The sequence below is a fragment of the Camelus dromedarius genome, chromosome 29, assembly GCF_036321535.1.
Source record: "Camelus dromedarius isolate mCamDro1 chromosome 29, mCamDro1.pat, whole genome shotgun sequence".
NCBI lineage: Eukaryota > Metazoa > Chordata > Mammalia > Artiodactyla > Camelidae > Camelus > Camelus dromedarius.
In genome coordinates, this window is record NC_087464.1 from 26889286 (window position 1) to 26903341 (window position 14056).

The window sequence follows — 14056 nt, forward strand, 5'->3', positions numbered from 1 at the left end:
TCCTGGAAACGTCACCTGCTGACATATGCTGTTGAAGAGGAATGTGGGGGCGCTTTCTGCCCCTCCCCTTAAAGCTCACTCGCTGCCAAGCCCCCTCCCCCCGCCGCTGTCATGCGGAGCACAGCTCCAAGGGGAGGCTGCCTCCTGGGCATAACCTCCACCCACATCCCCTCCCCACTCAGGGAGCTGTACTTGTCAGGGCTTGTGGATTGAATGGTGTCCCCCCAAAAGATACGCTGAGGTCCTAACCACCCCCAAACCTCAGAACGTGACCTTATTTGGAAACAGGGTCATTGCAGGTGCTATGGGTTGAGGTAGGTCACACTGGAGCAGGGTGACCATTACTCTAATACGACAGGTGTCCTTACAAGAAGAGGGGAGGGGACGTGGAGACACAGCAGGCGAAGACGGCTCTGTGCCGAGGGAGGCAGAGGCTGAAGGCCAAGGAGACCCAGGGATCGCCGGCAAACCCCCTAAGAGCAGGGGACGGGTCCTTGCCTAGATCTTCAGAGAAGGTGTGGTCCTGCCGACACCTTGATTTTGGACTTCCAGCCTCCAGAGCTGTGAGAGAATCCACGTTAAGCCCTCTTGGTTCGTGGCGCCCTGTTACAGCAGCCCTAGGAATTGGCCACCCTCCTCCAGGCAGCCCCCTCCCGAGGGACACTCCCGAGACCTTCTTGCTCCAGCTCCCGGAGCAGCGGCACCAGCGTGGACGACACAGCCGGCCGAGCGAGGGAGACGAGGCAGGACCAGGGCCGTGCGCGTGGGGAGCGACGGGGCTGAGCAAGAGTTTCCGGCCACCAGCCCGGAGCACCAGCAGGAAAGGCCAGGGGAAGGCCGTGACTGCAGCAGGCCGGTCGGGACCTGAAATCAGCCTGCCGTGCTCAGGGAGGCACAGAGTCCTCCCTCTGGCCCAGGCTCCGAGGAGGCTCTGGACCAAGTCTCAAGATCCAGCCACTCCCCATGGTAGTTGGAGCCGCCTTTGGCCCCAAGCCATCTAAGTGCTGGGCTGCACAGGGACCCTTGCACCTGGCGCCCAGGTAGAAGCCCACAGTCCTGTTCATTCAGAGCCCACAGCCGGGGCACTGTGGGCCGACACATGGAGTCAGCGCCAGCCGGGGGCACCATACGCCTGACCTTTCTGTTCACGGCTCTCCCGGCAGCTGGGCTGAGCGTAATTGAGGTGTGTGAACAAAGAAGACGCCAGCTACGTGAGCCAGAGGGACTTTGACGTGCGATGCCAGAGTGCTCAGGGCAGCGAGCAGGTAGCACGCCTCACCAGCAGGGCCTGCCCTCAGTCCCGTTGTCCTCAAGATGAAAATGAAAGAGATCAAGTCAGTTATCTCAAAGGCCTTTTCTGCCTCCGTTTTCTCTAACTACAGGGACCACACACCCTGCCAGGGGCCTTGCACTCCCGTGCCCTCTTCTGACTTCCCAGCCCTTCATCCACGGCTGCAGACCCCCCACCCCTAATCTCATCATTACAGCCTGCTGGCCCCTGCCCCAGCCTGGGTTCTGTTCTGCTGTGGAAATTCTGCAACAGCCAGAAATCCATCACACTAATCAGGTCATGAAAGAGGGCATGGGCAGCCCGCTCTGCAGGCTTTTACAACTAGAAAGAGGCAGCAGGGGCCATGGATCCTTTCATTCACCAACCACAGATCTGACCGGCTGCAGGTACTCCATAAGTGTTTGTTGAATGAATGAATGAATGAATAAATGCGAATCTCAGTCTCTGAAAAAGAGAGTGCAAGGCTGGGATGGGGACTGGCAGAGGCCTTCCTGGGACCCTTCAGCTCAAACTTTCAGACACAGGATCTGCTCTGTCTGCAGACCGGGAGACGATCATCCAGCCTGTTAATGCTCCAAAGGGCTGGGAGGATGCCGCCCGCACACCAAGATCAACCCGAAACAAGGGGCCGGGCTTGGGTGGCTGCACGCAGCGCAGATTTTCTTAACCGCCTGGGGCTAAATACCAAGCAATGAAAATGAAAGGAGGTGGGGAGGGAGACTCGCTGAAAGGAGAAACCAGAGAGGAACAGCCCCAGCTTGTGTGCAGCGATAAGCAGGGTGATCACAAAGCAGACTAGAGGCGAGTTTCCTGGAAGGAGAAGACAGAGGGGAAAAACACTGTGATTGGTTCCCTCTGCTCTGAAGTTGCAGCACCTGCCCCCCAGCTGCACCAGGGAAGTGGCCAGAGGTCGGGGGGAGGATTTACCAACTCTTCCAGGCTGTCTCAGAATGCACACGTGCGCACACGCACACGCCATCCACGTGCAATTTAAAATGCAAAGTTTTAGTACTTAGAGGCCGACGCCGGGACCCATCCTCCCATCCCTCAGTTTGTACTCAGACTTCAGTTCCCTGAAAGGAGAGTTCAGGGGTGAGGTGCACTGACCCTCCAGCAGGCAGTGATCGGCTGTGAAGCATGGAGCAAATGATTTGTTACTGACCATAAGGTGTCAAAGTTTGGGAATGGTTTATTTAGTTGTACAGATTGGAGAGAATTCAGGGTTACACCTATAGCGTCATCGCTTTGTTTTTTAATTGAAGGACAGTTGATTTGCAGTGTTGTGTTTCAGGTGTACAGCAAGGTGATTCAGTTATACATGTGTATTTTTTCAGATGGTTTTCCATTATAGGTTATTGCAAGACATTGAACATAGTTCTCTGGGTTACACAGTAAACCCTGTTGCTTCTCTGCTTTCTGTGCAGTAGTCTGGGTCTGTTAATCCCCCAGCTCGTCCCTCCCTGCCTCCCTTTCCTCTTTGGTCACCGTAGGTCTGTCTTCTATGCCTGTGAGCCTGTTTCTTCCTCGCAGACACTCCCTTCTGCTTTCTCACAGGACAGGCCGGGCGGAGCCGACCAGCAGCACAAGAACGTGCGATACTCTGAGCACTGCCGACCGTCTCTTGTCCAGAATGTGGACCCGGAAGGCAGGCAGAGTCGAAGACACATCCCAGAGAGCAGATTTGGTCTGTCAGCAACCACCACATTCAGTGCGTCGAATGGCCAGGGCCAAGTGCTTGCAGGATCAGACGGCCGAAATGTGAGAGAAATAAAGTCAGAGGGAGCAGGAGACAGAGAGACAGAGAGGTGGGGAGGTGGGGAGGGGCCCGGACACTGCTGGCTTCAGGCCTTTGTGAAAGTCCGCAGCCCTGCGCTGCCCGACCCGCCCGCTCTGCTCCCTCAACCAGGTCGCCGTCCTGCTCAGGCCAGTTTAGTGGAGCCCTGTTACTAGCAGAGAAGGGGCCCGGCCGAGGCCCGGCCCACGGGTCACCAACTGCAGGCGGCAGGCAGGAGGCCGCAGGAGGCGGGGAGCGCGGAGCAAGGCCCCAGGCCCAGCTGTTCTCTCTCGCAGCTCGAGCTTGGTTTGAACCAGAGCTCCCCCGGCTCTGCTGCTCTGTGAAACCCGCGGGCGCAGAACGAGGCCGGAGGTGGAGGCGGCCGCACCACCCGCTCATCCCACGTCAGGGAGTGGAGGGCAGGCCCAGATGCGGCCGCCTAGGCCGGGCCTGCGCTGAAGGCTCCCTGGGAGCTTTGAAGGCGGCGCAGGGTGGTGCGGGGCCGCGGGGGAGAGGGCGCCCCGGCCAGGCCCCCACCTGGCAGGCAGGGCAGGCCCCTGGGCCGTCTCCACAGATGGGAGCCCTGGGGCCACAGGACCACATCGCCGGCCTCAGGCGCGGAGCCCGAGGCAGTGCGAAGGCCCCTGGCAGCGGTGAGAGGCCTGCATGGAGACCCCGCAGGGCCCCCACGACGCAGGGTGGGCCCCCCGGTGGAGCGCAGCCTGAGGGGTTCTGCCCCAGAGGAGCCTTCAGAGCCCTGCTGATCCAGCACCCATTTCTAGAACAGGAGACTGAGGGCCTGGGAGGGACGCACTTGCCTAAGGCCACACAGTGAGTAACTTGTCACCCGACCCCTTCCTTGGGATAATGTCCCCTAAGAGCCAGTGGGGTCCTTCCCTAGGTCACTGGTGCTAAGTGTCCAAAGACCCGAGTCCCTTCTTCCAAAAGGTTGCGGGGCACTCTCAGCCCCTCGTCCCCCAGCTCTGGAGTCCGTGGGCCGACACCGGAGCCTGGTCTAGGACTTGGCAGCCAGTCTGTCCCACAGGACATCATGGGGCAGGAGAAAGCACTAGGACTGTGTCCAAAGCTGTCTTTGACTTGACCCCTCTGTGTCGCCTCAGAGACATCACGAACCTCTGATTCCCAGTCTCATTTGTTGAGTGAGATGGTACATTGTGTCCTGCTGGCTTCTCAGGCCATGAGGACTCAGCAGGGTGGAGTCTGGGACCAGGATGGCCACACGGGTGTCAAGGATAGGCGATCACCCTGCTCCCGCAGCGGAGCCCTCTGCTCGCCGGCTGGTGAGGCCTTCCTGGGACCGCGCCCATCTCACGTGGAACTCACTTAAAGCAACTCACCGCCTTTCCGCAGTACCCAACAAGGGCCCTATGCGCCAGCGTTCAGAACACCCTTGTCTTGTTTTTATGAGAAAAGGGGGCTCGGGAAGCATCTTAGTGAAGGCTTCTGAACATGGGGTTCCACGCTGCCAGGGACCCACGCATGTGGCCTGGCACCTCCAGGCTGTTGCCAGGATTTCAGGAAGTCTAGTGGGAGCTGTCTCCCCGGGTGAACGCGAAGGCTCGTTTTCTCTGCTTCGCGCCGGAACGTTCTTGCAGAGTGCAGGACCGACACACCACTGCCTCGTGTTAGCCGGAGCGCTGCTTGCTGACACCCATGTTTCTGACTAATGTAGACACGCACCCTGATGAACGGCTATACGATAAACAAGGTCGGTTCGGTAGGAAGACTTCTTTTCAAAATTTACAATCCTCAGCAATTCCACTTCTAGGTATTTCGACTAAGAAATAATTATGAACACATGCAGCGACTTACAGACGAGGCTAGGTGTTGATACGTTGTGTACAAACCTTTTTAAGGCCCAACGGTTGGTTAGGTTATGGTGCATTCAAATGATGAGGTTATGTGCAGTTGCTTAAAATTATCTTGTAGAATAATATTCAATAACACTGAGAAATATTTATTGAGGTATAGTCAGCAGAAATATTATTTGCCTATTAAGCAGAGAAGACAAGCTTCCAAAACAGTACAAACAGTATGACTTTTAATTTTGTGCAGTAAAGATTATACACACCAGTATTAAAAACGGTTATGAGGTCAAAAGTGACTTCTGTTGTACTTTTCAAGTTTTCTACAAATTATATGTATGATTTTTATAATTGTGGGAGGAAAGGTCAGTGGCAGTAAAAGTCATTTTGGGGTTATCTGCAAGAATAAAGTCTCTAGAATAAAATTAAAATATAGAATTTTTAATAAATTTATATATCTATATAAAATTAAAATACAGAATAGAATTAAAAAATAAAATAAAAATTATAGAAAAATAAAAAGAATAAAGAAAATATATATGTGTATATATGTATAACTGAATCACTTTGCTGTACACCTGAAACTAACATTGTAAATCAACTACACTTTAACAAAGAAACTTTTAAAAAAAAAGAATAGTCTATAAAAGGGTCTGGAAAGTTGAGAGTTCAAGGAGACCCCAAGGGCAGGGCCCAGCAAGCTCTCCTCCTCCCCGACTTGTAACGTAGCAACAGTTGGTTTTCACAGCTTCCGTACCTCCGTTTGTCAAAGTCTCAGGCCCCCAAGTGTTGGTGAGGACGTGGCTCCATGGCGTCTCTTGCACAGTTCAGGGGAGTGAAGACTGGCACAACCACTCTGCAGAACCCTTGACTTTATCTCCTAAAGCTGAACGTTCACATACTTAACACTCAGCAGTGAACACGTGTTCGTCAGTGGACCCTGCAGGAGCCATCACAGCAGCACTGTTCACAACAGGGAACCCTGGAGGGGCCCCCTGCTGTCCATCAACACAGGAATGAATGGGTGACGGGGCCGTGCTCCCGCAGCAGAGTCAAAGCAAACTGACTGGTGTCTCAGCTTGAGAAGGTGCAAAAGCTCTGGATTTGGATGGTGGTGACGGTTGCCCAACACTGTGAATGTACTTAAATGCCACTGGATCTGTACACTTTAAATGGTAAATATCACACAATATATAACCATATTAAAAATCAAATTAATTACAGTGGCCACAATAATATAGATGTAACTTAATCATGATAGTATTAAGAAAAGAAAGTTTCCAAAGATGACACACAGCATACTGTCCTCTTCATAAAGTTAAAAGGACTAAAATCTAAAATATGCTTTTTTTAAAATTGAAGTATAGTTTAGCTACAGTGTTGTGTTTCTGGGGTACAGCATAGTGATTCAGTCATATATACATATATACATTCATTTTCGTATTCTTTTTCGTTATAGGTTATTACAAGATACTGAATGTAGTTCCCTGTGCTGTACAGTAGGACCTTGTTGTTTTCCTATTTTATACATAATAGTTTGAAGCCACTAATCCCAAACTCCTAATTTATCCCTCCCCCGACATTCCCTTTGGTGACCATAAGTTTGTCTTCTATGTCTGTGAGTCTCTTTCTGTCCTGTAAATAAGTTTCATTTGTATCATTTTTTTTAGATTCCACACATAAGTGATAGCATGATATTTGTCTTTCTGTCTGACTTACCTAGCATGACCATCTCCAGGTCCATCCATGTTGCTGCAGATAGCACGATTTTATTCTTTTTTATGGCTGAGTAGTATTCCACTGTATAAACATACTACAGCTTCTTTATCCAGTCATCTGTCGATGGACATTCAGGTTGTTCCCATGTCTTGGCTACTGTAAATAGTGCTGCTGTGAACACTGGGGTGCATGTGTCTTTTCAAATTAGAGTTCCCTCTGGATATATGCCCAGGAGTGGGATTGCTGGGTCTTATGATAACTTTTAAAATAGGCTTTTTGGGAAAACAAATCAAATATAGGACAACCAAATATGCCAGCAAGAGAGCAGGTAACACAGATCTCAGGGTGACTGTTACCTGGATTAGGGAGCAGAGCTTGACGTGGGCTGTTACCAAGGTCCTGCCTGTGGTTGGCTGGTGGGGTCACAGGTGCTTTTTACATTAAAGGAAAGAAAATGGAAGAAGGAGAAGAAAGGAAGGGAGGACAGAGGGGAGGAGGAGAGGGGAGAGAAAGGCGTTGTGCATGGGCCAGAGAGGAGGGTGTGTCAGGAAGCAAGGGTTTTGATCAATCCAATTCTGGTCACCTGGGGTCCTTTAAAACAAAGTGCTAAATGGAGCTTCTGTTGTGTAATAGACAAGTGAAAGGCGCTTGTGAAAAGTAAGTGGATGATTTGGGGGGAGGTGTCCCAGAGCACCTGTGCACATAGTAGGGGCTCAATAAACGTTTGTTGTTTGTTGCGGGAGAAAGTAAAGGAGTGCTTAGCAGAACAGTTAGGGTCCAGAGACCACGAGCAGATGCTGGTGCCAAAGGCTTCACCCAAACAGGACGCCACAGCACGGCGCCGGTGAGCGAGCCCGGCTCTGTGCAGGCAGCTGGCGGGTGCCGGCCCTGGGCGGGGCTGCTACCAGGGCCCAGGTGGAGAGGCCTGGAAGAAAGCGGGTGTCTTTGGAGATGGGCGTGGAGGCAGGTGCTTCCCCTTCCCCTCAGACCCAGTGAGAGGTGCTCGACGAGGACCAGTCAGAGGACTCGAGGGGCTCCAAGGACTGCGGGAGGTCACACAGGCTCACGTGTCCCTGGAAGACCTACAGACAAGGCCCAGTGAGCCGCCGGGCAGCAGAGTGGAGAGTGAGGAGCAGGCTCTGTCCAGGGCCAGCGGAGGGGCTGAGGGGGGTGGCATCTGCTCTCTGCGGGACAGGAACAAACAGACAAGAGTCTGGTGGAGTAGACCAGAGCCAGCTGGAGGCAAGAGGTCAGCACGCTGTCGGCGTTGCAGCTGGAGGGCCCAACAGAGCGGACGGGCTGCGAGAAAATCCAAGTAGAGAAAGAGCCGGCTTTAGATTCAAGAAGCCCGGAAGGCACCAACGCCTCGTAAATGCCGGTCTTCTAGCCCCGTCTCTGCAACGGCGCCCTTTCCCTGGGAGACCCGGCCCAGACAGCCCTAGAGTGATGGTGACGAGTGTGACACGGTTGCGAAGGGCGTAAAGGGAGGCTGCCATCTTACATCCGTAGACGGCAGGGCTCCACGTCTTAAAAATAGTGACTCTCCCCAAATTCTGCCTGTGGATTTGATGCCGCTCCCACTGAAATCCCACAGGGCCTTTTCACAGGACTCGATAAGATGATCTTAAAGTTAATGAGGGAGGAAAGAGCCGAGAAGAGCCAAGGAATCTTGAAATGAAAGAACAAAAGTGGGAGATTTGCCTCGACGGGTATAAGGAATCGTTACAAAGCTGTTATAATTAAAAACAGGGTGGTTTTGCTCCAGGAATAGTTAAATAAACCACAGAATAGAATATAAATCCATAAACACAGCTTATACGTAGCAGAGAGAGAATTACAAATCAGTGTAATGAATTGTTCTAAAAATAATGAATATAAATAATAAATGGACGAATCATTCTATAAATGGTACTGGGAAAGTTGGCTAGCCGTGTAGAAAAAAAGTAAAATTTAGCCTTTTCCTCACACTGACTCACACACACAATCCAAGGAGATCAAAATCTAAATGTGAAAAATCATTTTCTAATTTTCAGAAAAAAACAAATACAGACGAGTATTTTATAGCATCAGTATAGAAAAAATTTTATCAAGCTGTATTAACTACAAACTATAAAGGAGAATTTTGTCACCTCAGAATAGATTGAAATTTAAAACTTCTGCCTAGCAAAGACTCTTACAAATGAAATGGAAAAGAGTAGTCAGATTGAGAAAAGATACTTTAAACATCAAAAAATTAGTATCCAGAATATATAAAGAACTCCAATAAATCAGTAAGAAAAAAACCCACCTGAAGTGGGCCAAGCACGTGAACAGGAAATTCACGGAGAAGAAAACAGGGCAGTGAGTAACCACGAAGAAACAGGCTTAATCTCACAGTAACCAGGGAACCAGACTGCAGAAGAGGGGCGTCCACGTCACACTGGTCAGACTGGCAGGATCTGCCAAGTCTGGTAACGGGTTCTCAGCAGCGGGGGGAGGAACAGCTGTACTTGCGGATGGGGGGTGCCGGTGACGGCCACTGCGTGGGGGCGTTTGAGCATGGCCAGCAGGTCGGGAGAGGGTCAGCCCGCACCACACAGCGCAGCCACTTCTAAGGAGCCACTCGAGAGAGAGTCACGGGCGCACAGGGAGGCAGGCACTAAGCTGTCTGTTGCTGTGCCATTCGTAACAGTGAGTAAGTGGAAATGACCATCATTAGCAAAATGGAGACCTAAAGATGTGGCTGATGCACCCAGTGGAGTATCACGCAGCAGTTAAAATGGGCTAGATGTATACGCATCGCCTCTCACACCTGCTCCCTGCACACTACAGGTTCTCTTTGACACATAGAATCTATTCGCTCCCATCCACCACCCCAACGATGCTCTGCCACCATTGTTGCTTGGATGATGCAACCGACGCCTAACTGGACCCGCTACTCCACATTGGCCACGGGCAGCTGGCCGGCACCCAAAGGCATCTTTCTAAGAGCACCTGACATTGTCACTTGCCTGCCTAAAACCCTCCAAGGACTGCGGCTTACAGAACGAAACCCAGATGCCTCAGCAGATCTCACAAAGGCATCATCTTTCACCTCGCCAGCGCTTCCAGCCCAGCCTCTCGGAATTGTCCACGTCCACCCACCAGGCCAGCTGCTCCGTCACCTGGCCTGACCCCATGACCTGCTCCCTCCGCCTGGAGTGAGCTCTCCTTTAACTCAGCCCCTTCCCACCCGCACTGATCTACCTGCAAGGGGATCAGCTGGCGAGCATCCACTCTCAAAACTCGCTCGAGAACCCGTGTGAGGAATTTGCCAGGTGCCGACACGCCCACAGACCCCTCTCCCCACACTTTGCTTTCTCTTGCGACTCCCCGGCCCACCTCAAGGCACAAGACCAAGCTCTCTTCTCCGTGGGAAGCAAAGCAAGTCATTTCCCACTCTGAGCAGGAGCTCGCTGCCCATTTGTTCCAGCTTCTCAGGTGGCCGGCGCCGCCAGGGGGCCTGGGCGGAGGGGACGGGCCGCTTCTCACCGGGGCACCGCTGCCCTCCCCGGCCTTGTCAGACGCGCCACTTCCCTGCTTCTTTCCCTCCTTCCCTCCTCCTCGTGCCTGCAGCCAGCTCACACTCGGGAGAGTCATTGGTGGGCCCGAAGACCTCCGGACTGGCGGGGCTCATCGCGGGAGAGCTGCTCCCCGGGGAGGACCCCCACGCAGACCCGCCCCAGGAGGATCCCCGTGAGTGACGCTCACGGCTGAACTCCCGCGTCCTCCTCTGCTTCCCACACACCTGGTCCAGAAAACCCGCGAAGGAGGAGGAAGAGGAACCTGGCTCGCGGGGGAAGGACAGCCGCGAGCACACGGTTGGACACAGCCAGGGAGGCAGGAGCCGTGTCAGATGCTGGCCAAGCTTCTCCGGGGTGGGGCTGCCTGGGAGGCGGCGCAGGGCGAGCCTGCGGACGGAGGACTGGAAGCACGTAGCATGGTCACCCCAGTTCTGCCCAAGTGGCATAGGGCTGCAGCCTCCTAAAACCTTTTAAAATTCTTTATGACGACACTTCCTTTCTGGAGAAAGTTGGTCCTGTTCAGTGGAAGTCTTTCTGCCTGGCGAGCACCCTGACAGGTTTGGTGTGTGCACTTGGAGTCCGGAGCAGCTGAGTGCTGGAACCGCTCTGCAAAAGAGAAGGAAAAGAATTCGGACATCCAGGGGACGGAGGCGAGGAGCATCAGAAAAGGAAAGAGGGAAAGAGAGGGAGGAATGAGTAAGTGGGGAGGTCGGGCAGTTGGGGGTGAGGAGGTGAGTCAGCATTTTAACGTCAGAAAGACCACTCGTGATTCTAACTCGCGTGCTGGGGGATAGTCCGCGGGCGGGTGCGAAGCTGCCATACTCACGGAGCTTGGAGCTGTGCATCTCTGGGGTGTGGCGACGGAGTGATGGGGCATGTGGCGTGAGAGGGGTTCTGGGATCTGCACCTTAAGAGCCTGGGGTCCCTTGGGGATCCGTGGAATTCTTCGCCGACGTGGAAGGGGCTTCAGAATTGGAATTGAAGACATGCTGATCTGGATCTTAAGTGCCTTCAGCTGACATCTGGATTGCGTTGGTAACTGCACAGCATCTGATAAACCTGGAGAACACTGTGCACCTTCCCAAAGGCCATCCAAGGCCTCCAGCGGCATTTCTGCAGGAATAAATGGACAGGTGTGTGCGTCTCCCAAGTTACCCTCGCACTTGGCCGAGGACCACAGTCGCTCAGAGTTGTGGAGGCAGGAGAGGACCCAGGTGAAAACCTGTTGGAAGACTGGGCAGTGGAGGCCCAGAGAGGGAGGGCGACTTTCTCAAGACCACACAGCTAATGGACAGAGCTAGGGCTTATTTTTCCGCCCCCAGCTTTGGGCTTCCCCCCTTCCTCCCCAAATCCTGCAGCTGCTGTGAGCTAGCATGGAGCCAATTCGGGTTTGAGGGCGATTCATGAAAAACGTCCCGGGAGTCAAAGCAGAAGACACGGAGGCCTTGTGTTCTAAGGGAAGCTCCCAGGACGCCGAGCTCCAAACACGTTCCTGAGTCTTTGCCACCACATTTAAAACCAGAGGAGGAAAGCTACAAACGGGCTTTTTCTCTCTACAGATAAGAGAACCGCAGGATGTTAGGTCTGCGAGAGACGGGCTGGGGCGTCTCCCTGCCCAGACCCCCTGCAGCCCAAGAGCTGGAATCCTCCTCATGCACACTCAGAGTTGCATCAGCAGAGCTGTGTGTCTTCAGTAGCTTCTCACTGAGCGCATCACATTAAATGATTCGCAAAGTTCTAATTTGTCGAGCCTGTCAAGAGTCTGTTGACAAACCAAGGAAGCTGGGCTCTGGACACGTGGAGGGGGAGGATTCACGATGCCAGTCTCTTTGTTTTTATGCATGTTTTCAAAACTCCATAATAAAAATTTTAAAATATATGTATTTTTCAAAGTCTGCTTCTTAAATTAGTATCAGAAGTAAAAACTTCCATGGTGAACATTTTGCATATTGCCTAAAACAAAAGCCAAGCTGCTATCAACAGACTCCATCCAGTCCGTCGACCTGTGCCTGTATCAAAGCTCTCATGTTAGAGGGGAAATTCAAAGTGCTTAGTTTGAAGTGGAAATTAGGACGCAGTGCCACTGGGGACACTGTATCACCCACGCCGTAATAGTAACGTCTCACTGCTCCGTGTCACGACTGTGTCACACTTGTGGGCACACACAACCACACACCACCACCAGCGGTATGTGGATGGAGCCGGTGTTGACCGCTTACATGCCCAAACTCGCTGCCTTCCCAGCAGAAGCAGGTGCCCCCAGGGCACTAACCTGTACCTGCCGGAGGCTTTTAGAGTTCCCTACTACTGTAGGGGCAGGTTGGGAGGGGCGGCATAGCTCAGTGGTAGGATGCATGTTTACCATGCATGAAATCCTGGGTTCAATCCCCAAAATTTTTTAAAAAAAGGAGTTCCTTACTACTCCTCTGCTCCCCCAGCTACTTTCTGAGCTCCTTGAAGGCAAGGATAAGGCTGGCCCTCCTCTGGGTCCTGGGCTGGGACCCTGCCCCACAGAGTCGCGGCTCAATAGATATTAGATAACTTAAAAGTCAAATTGTGTATCTTTCTGGGCTTGGAGTAGACAGCAAGGAGAAAGACAAGAGAGAAGAGACCTGGGACACAGAGCAAGAGCTGGGCTCCTCATCTCAGCTGCACTGCTGATTATCGTGGGACCTCAGTCTCTCCATCAACAAAGTGGGAATAATAAACTTTACTTGCAGAGTCGTGGTGAAGAAGAGAGATGATGGATGTGAGGTGTCTGGCACGTAACAGGAGCCCCATCAACGGCTGCAGCAAACAAAACGACGACCCCAGGATGAAAGTGACGTCCGACACAGAGCTTGGGACAGAGGTGAGTGTTTTAAGCAGGGGCAGTGAAGGGTTACCAGGCTGATGTTAGCCAAACAGTCCAAGATCTTTTCTTTTTAATTGAAGTAGAGTTGACTTACAATGTCTGGTTTCTGGTGTGCAACACAGTAATTCAAGTTATACACACACACATTTATTCTTTTTCATACTCTTTTTCATTATAGGCTGTTATAAGATACTGAATAGAGTTCCTTATGCTACACGGTGGGACCTTGTTTATCTGTTTTGTACACAGTAGTTTGTATCTGCCAATCCTAAACTCCCTATTTAACACCCCCACCCCACTCCCCCAGTAGCCATAAGTTTCTTTTCTATGTCTGTGAGTCTCTTTCTGTTTTGTAAATAAGCTCATTTGCATCATTGTTTAGATTCCACATATAAGTGACATCGTATATTTGTCTTTGTCTGTCTTACTTCACTTAATATGAAAATTTCTAGGTCCATCCATGTTGCTACAAATGGCATGATTTCATTCTTTTTTATAGCTGAGTCATATTCCTCTGTGTGTGTGTGTGTGTGTGTGTGTGTGTGTGTGTGTGTGTGTGTGTGTGTGTGTGTGTGTAAGGTTGCTTCCATGTCCAAAAGTCCAAGATCCTTTAGTAAAAGTCAGACAGGAGAGAGTTCACAGGCATTGGTGGCTTTACATGCCATGACTTTAACTAATCCTCATGTCAACCTGTGAAGTGAGTGGTTTGTGCCCAAGTCCCCGGGAGGGAAGGAGGAAGCTGTAACCCAGGCGGTGTGGCCGCTCCCCCAAGCTCTCGGGGGGGGGGGGATTTCTGGCATCTGGGGCAGGAAGTGTTTATAGGCTCCTGGTACTCTCCCTCGTCCCTTTAAACCAAATCAAATCCTGAAGCACCTCAAAGCTCACGTCTCTGAGGCTCTGTCCTGGACCTTTGTTTAACAGCAAACACGGATTCATTCCAGGCTCCCCTAGTTCAGGTTGACCTGGGCGGGGCTGCGCTGCCTGGGAGGGGGACAGGCTCCTTGGTCCCTCCCCACTGCCCCGTCAGAGGACACGACCTGCTCCGTCCTC

At 52.2% G+C, this 14056-nt stretch overlaps 1 long non-coding RNA gene across 1 annotated transcript in view; it reads left to right on the plus strand.

Moving 5' to 3' along the window:
• LOC105087303 (uncharacterized) overlaps positions 1-14056 on the plus strand; it is a 30170-nt gene that overhangs the window by 4426 nt on the left and 11688 nt on the right. Inside the window, exon 2 of the long non-coding RNA XR_837004.3 lies at positions 12873-13003. This is a non-coding gene — a long non-coding RNA (uncharacterized LOC105087303). The remainder of the gene's footprint in view (positions 1-12872; positions 13004-14056) is intronic.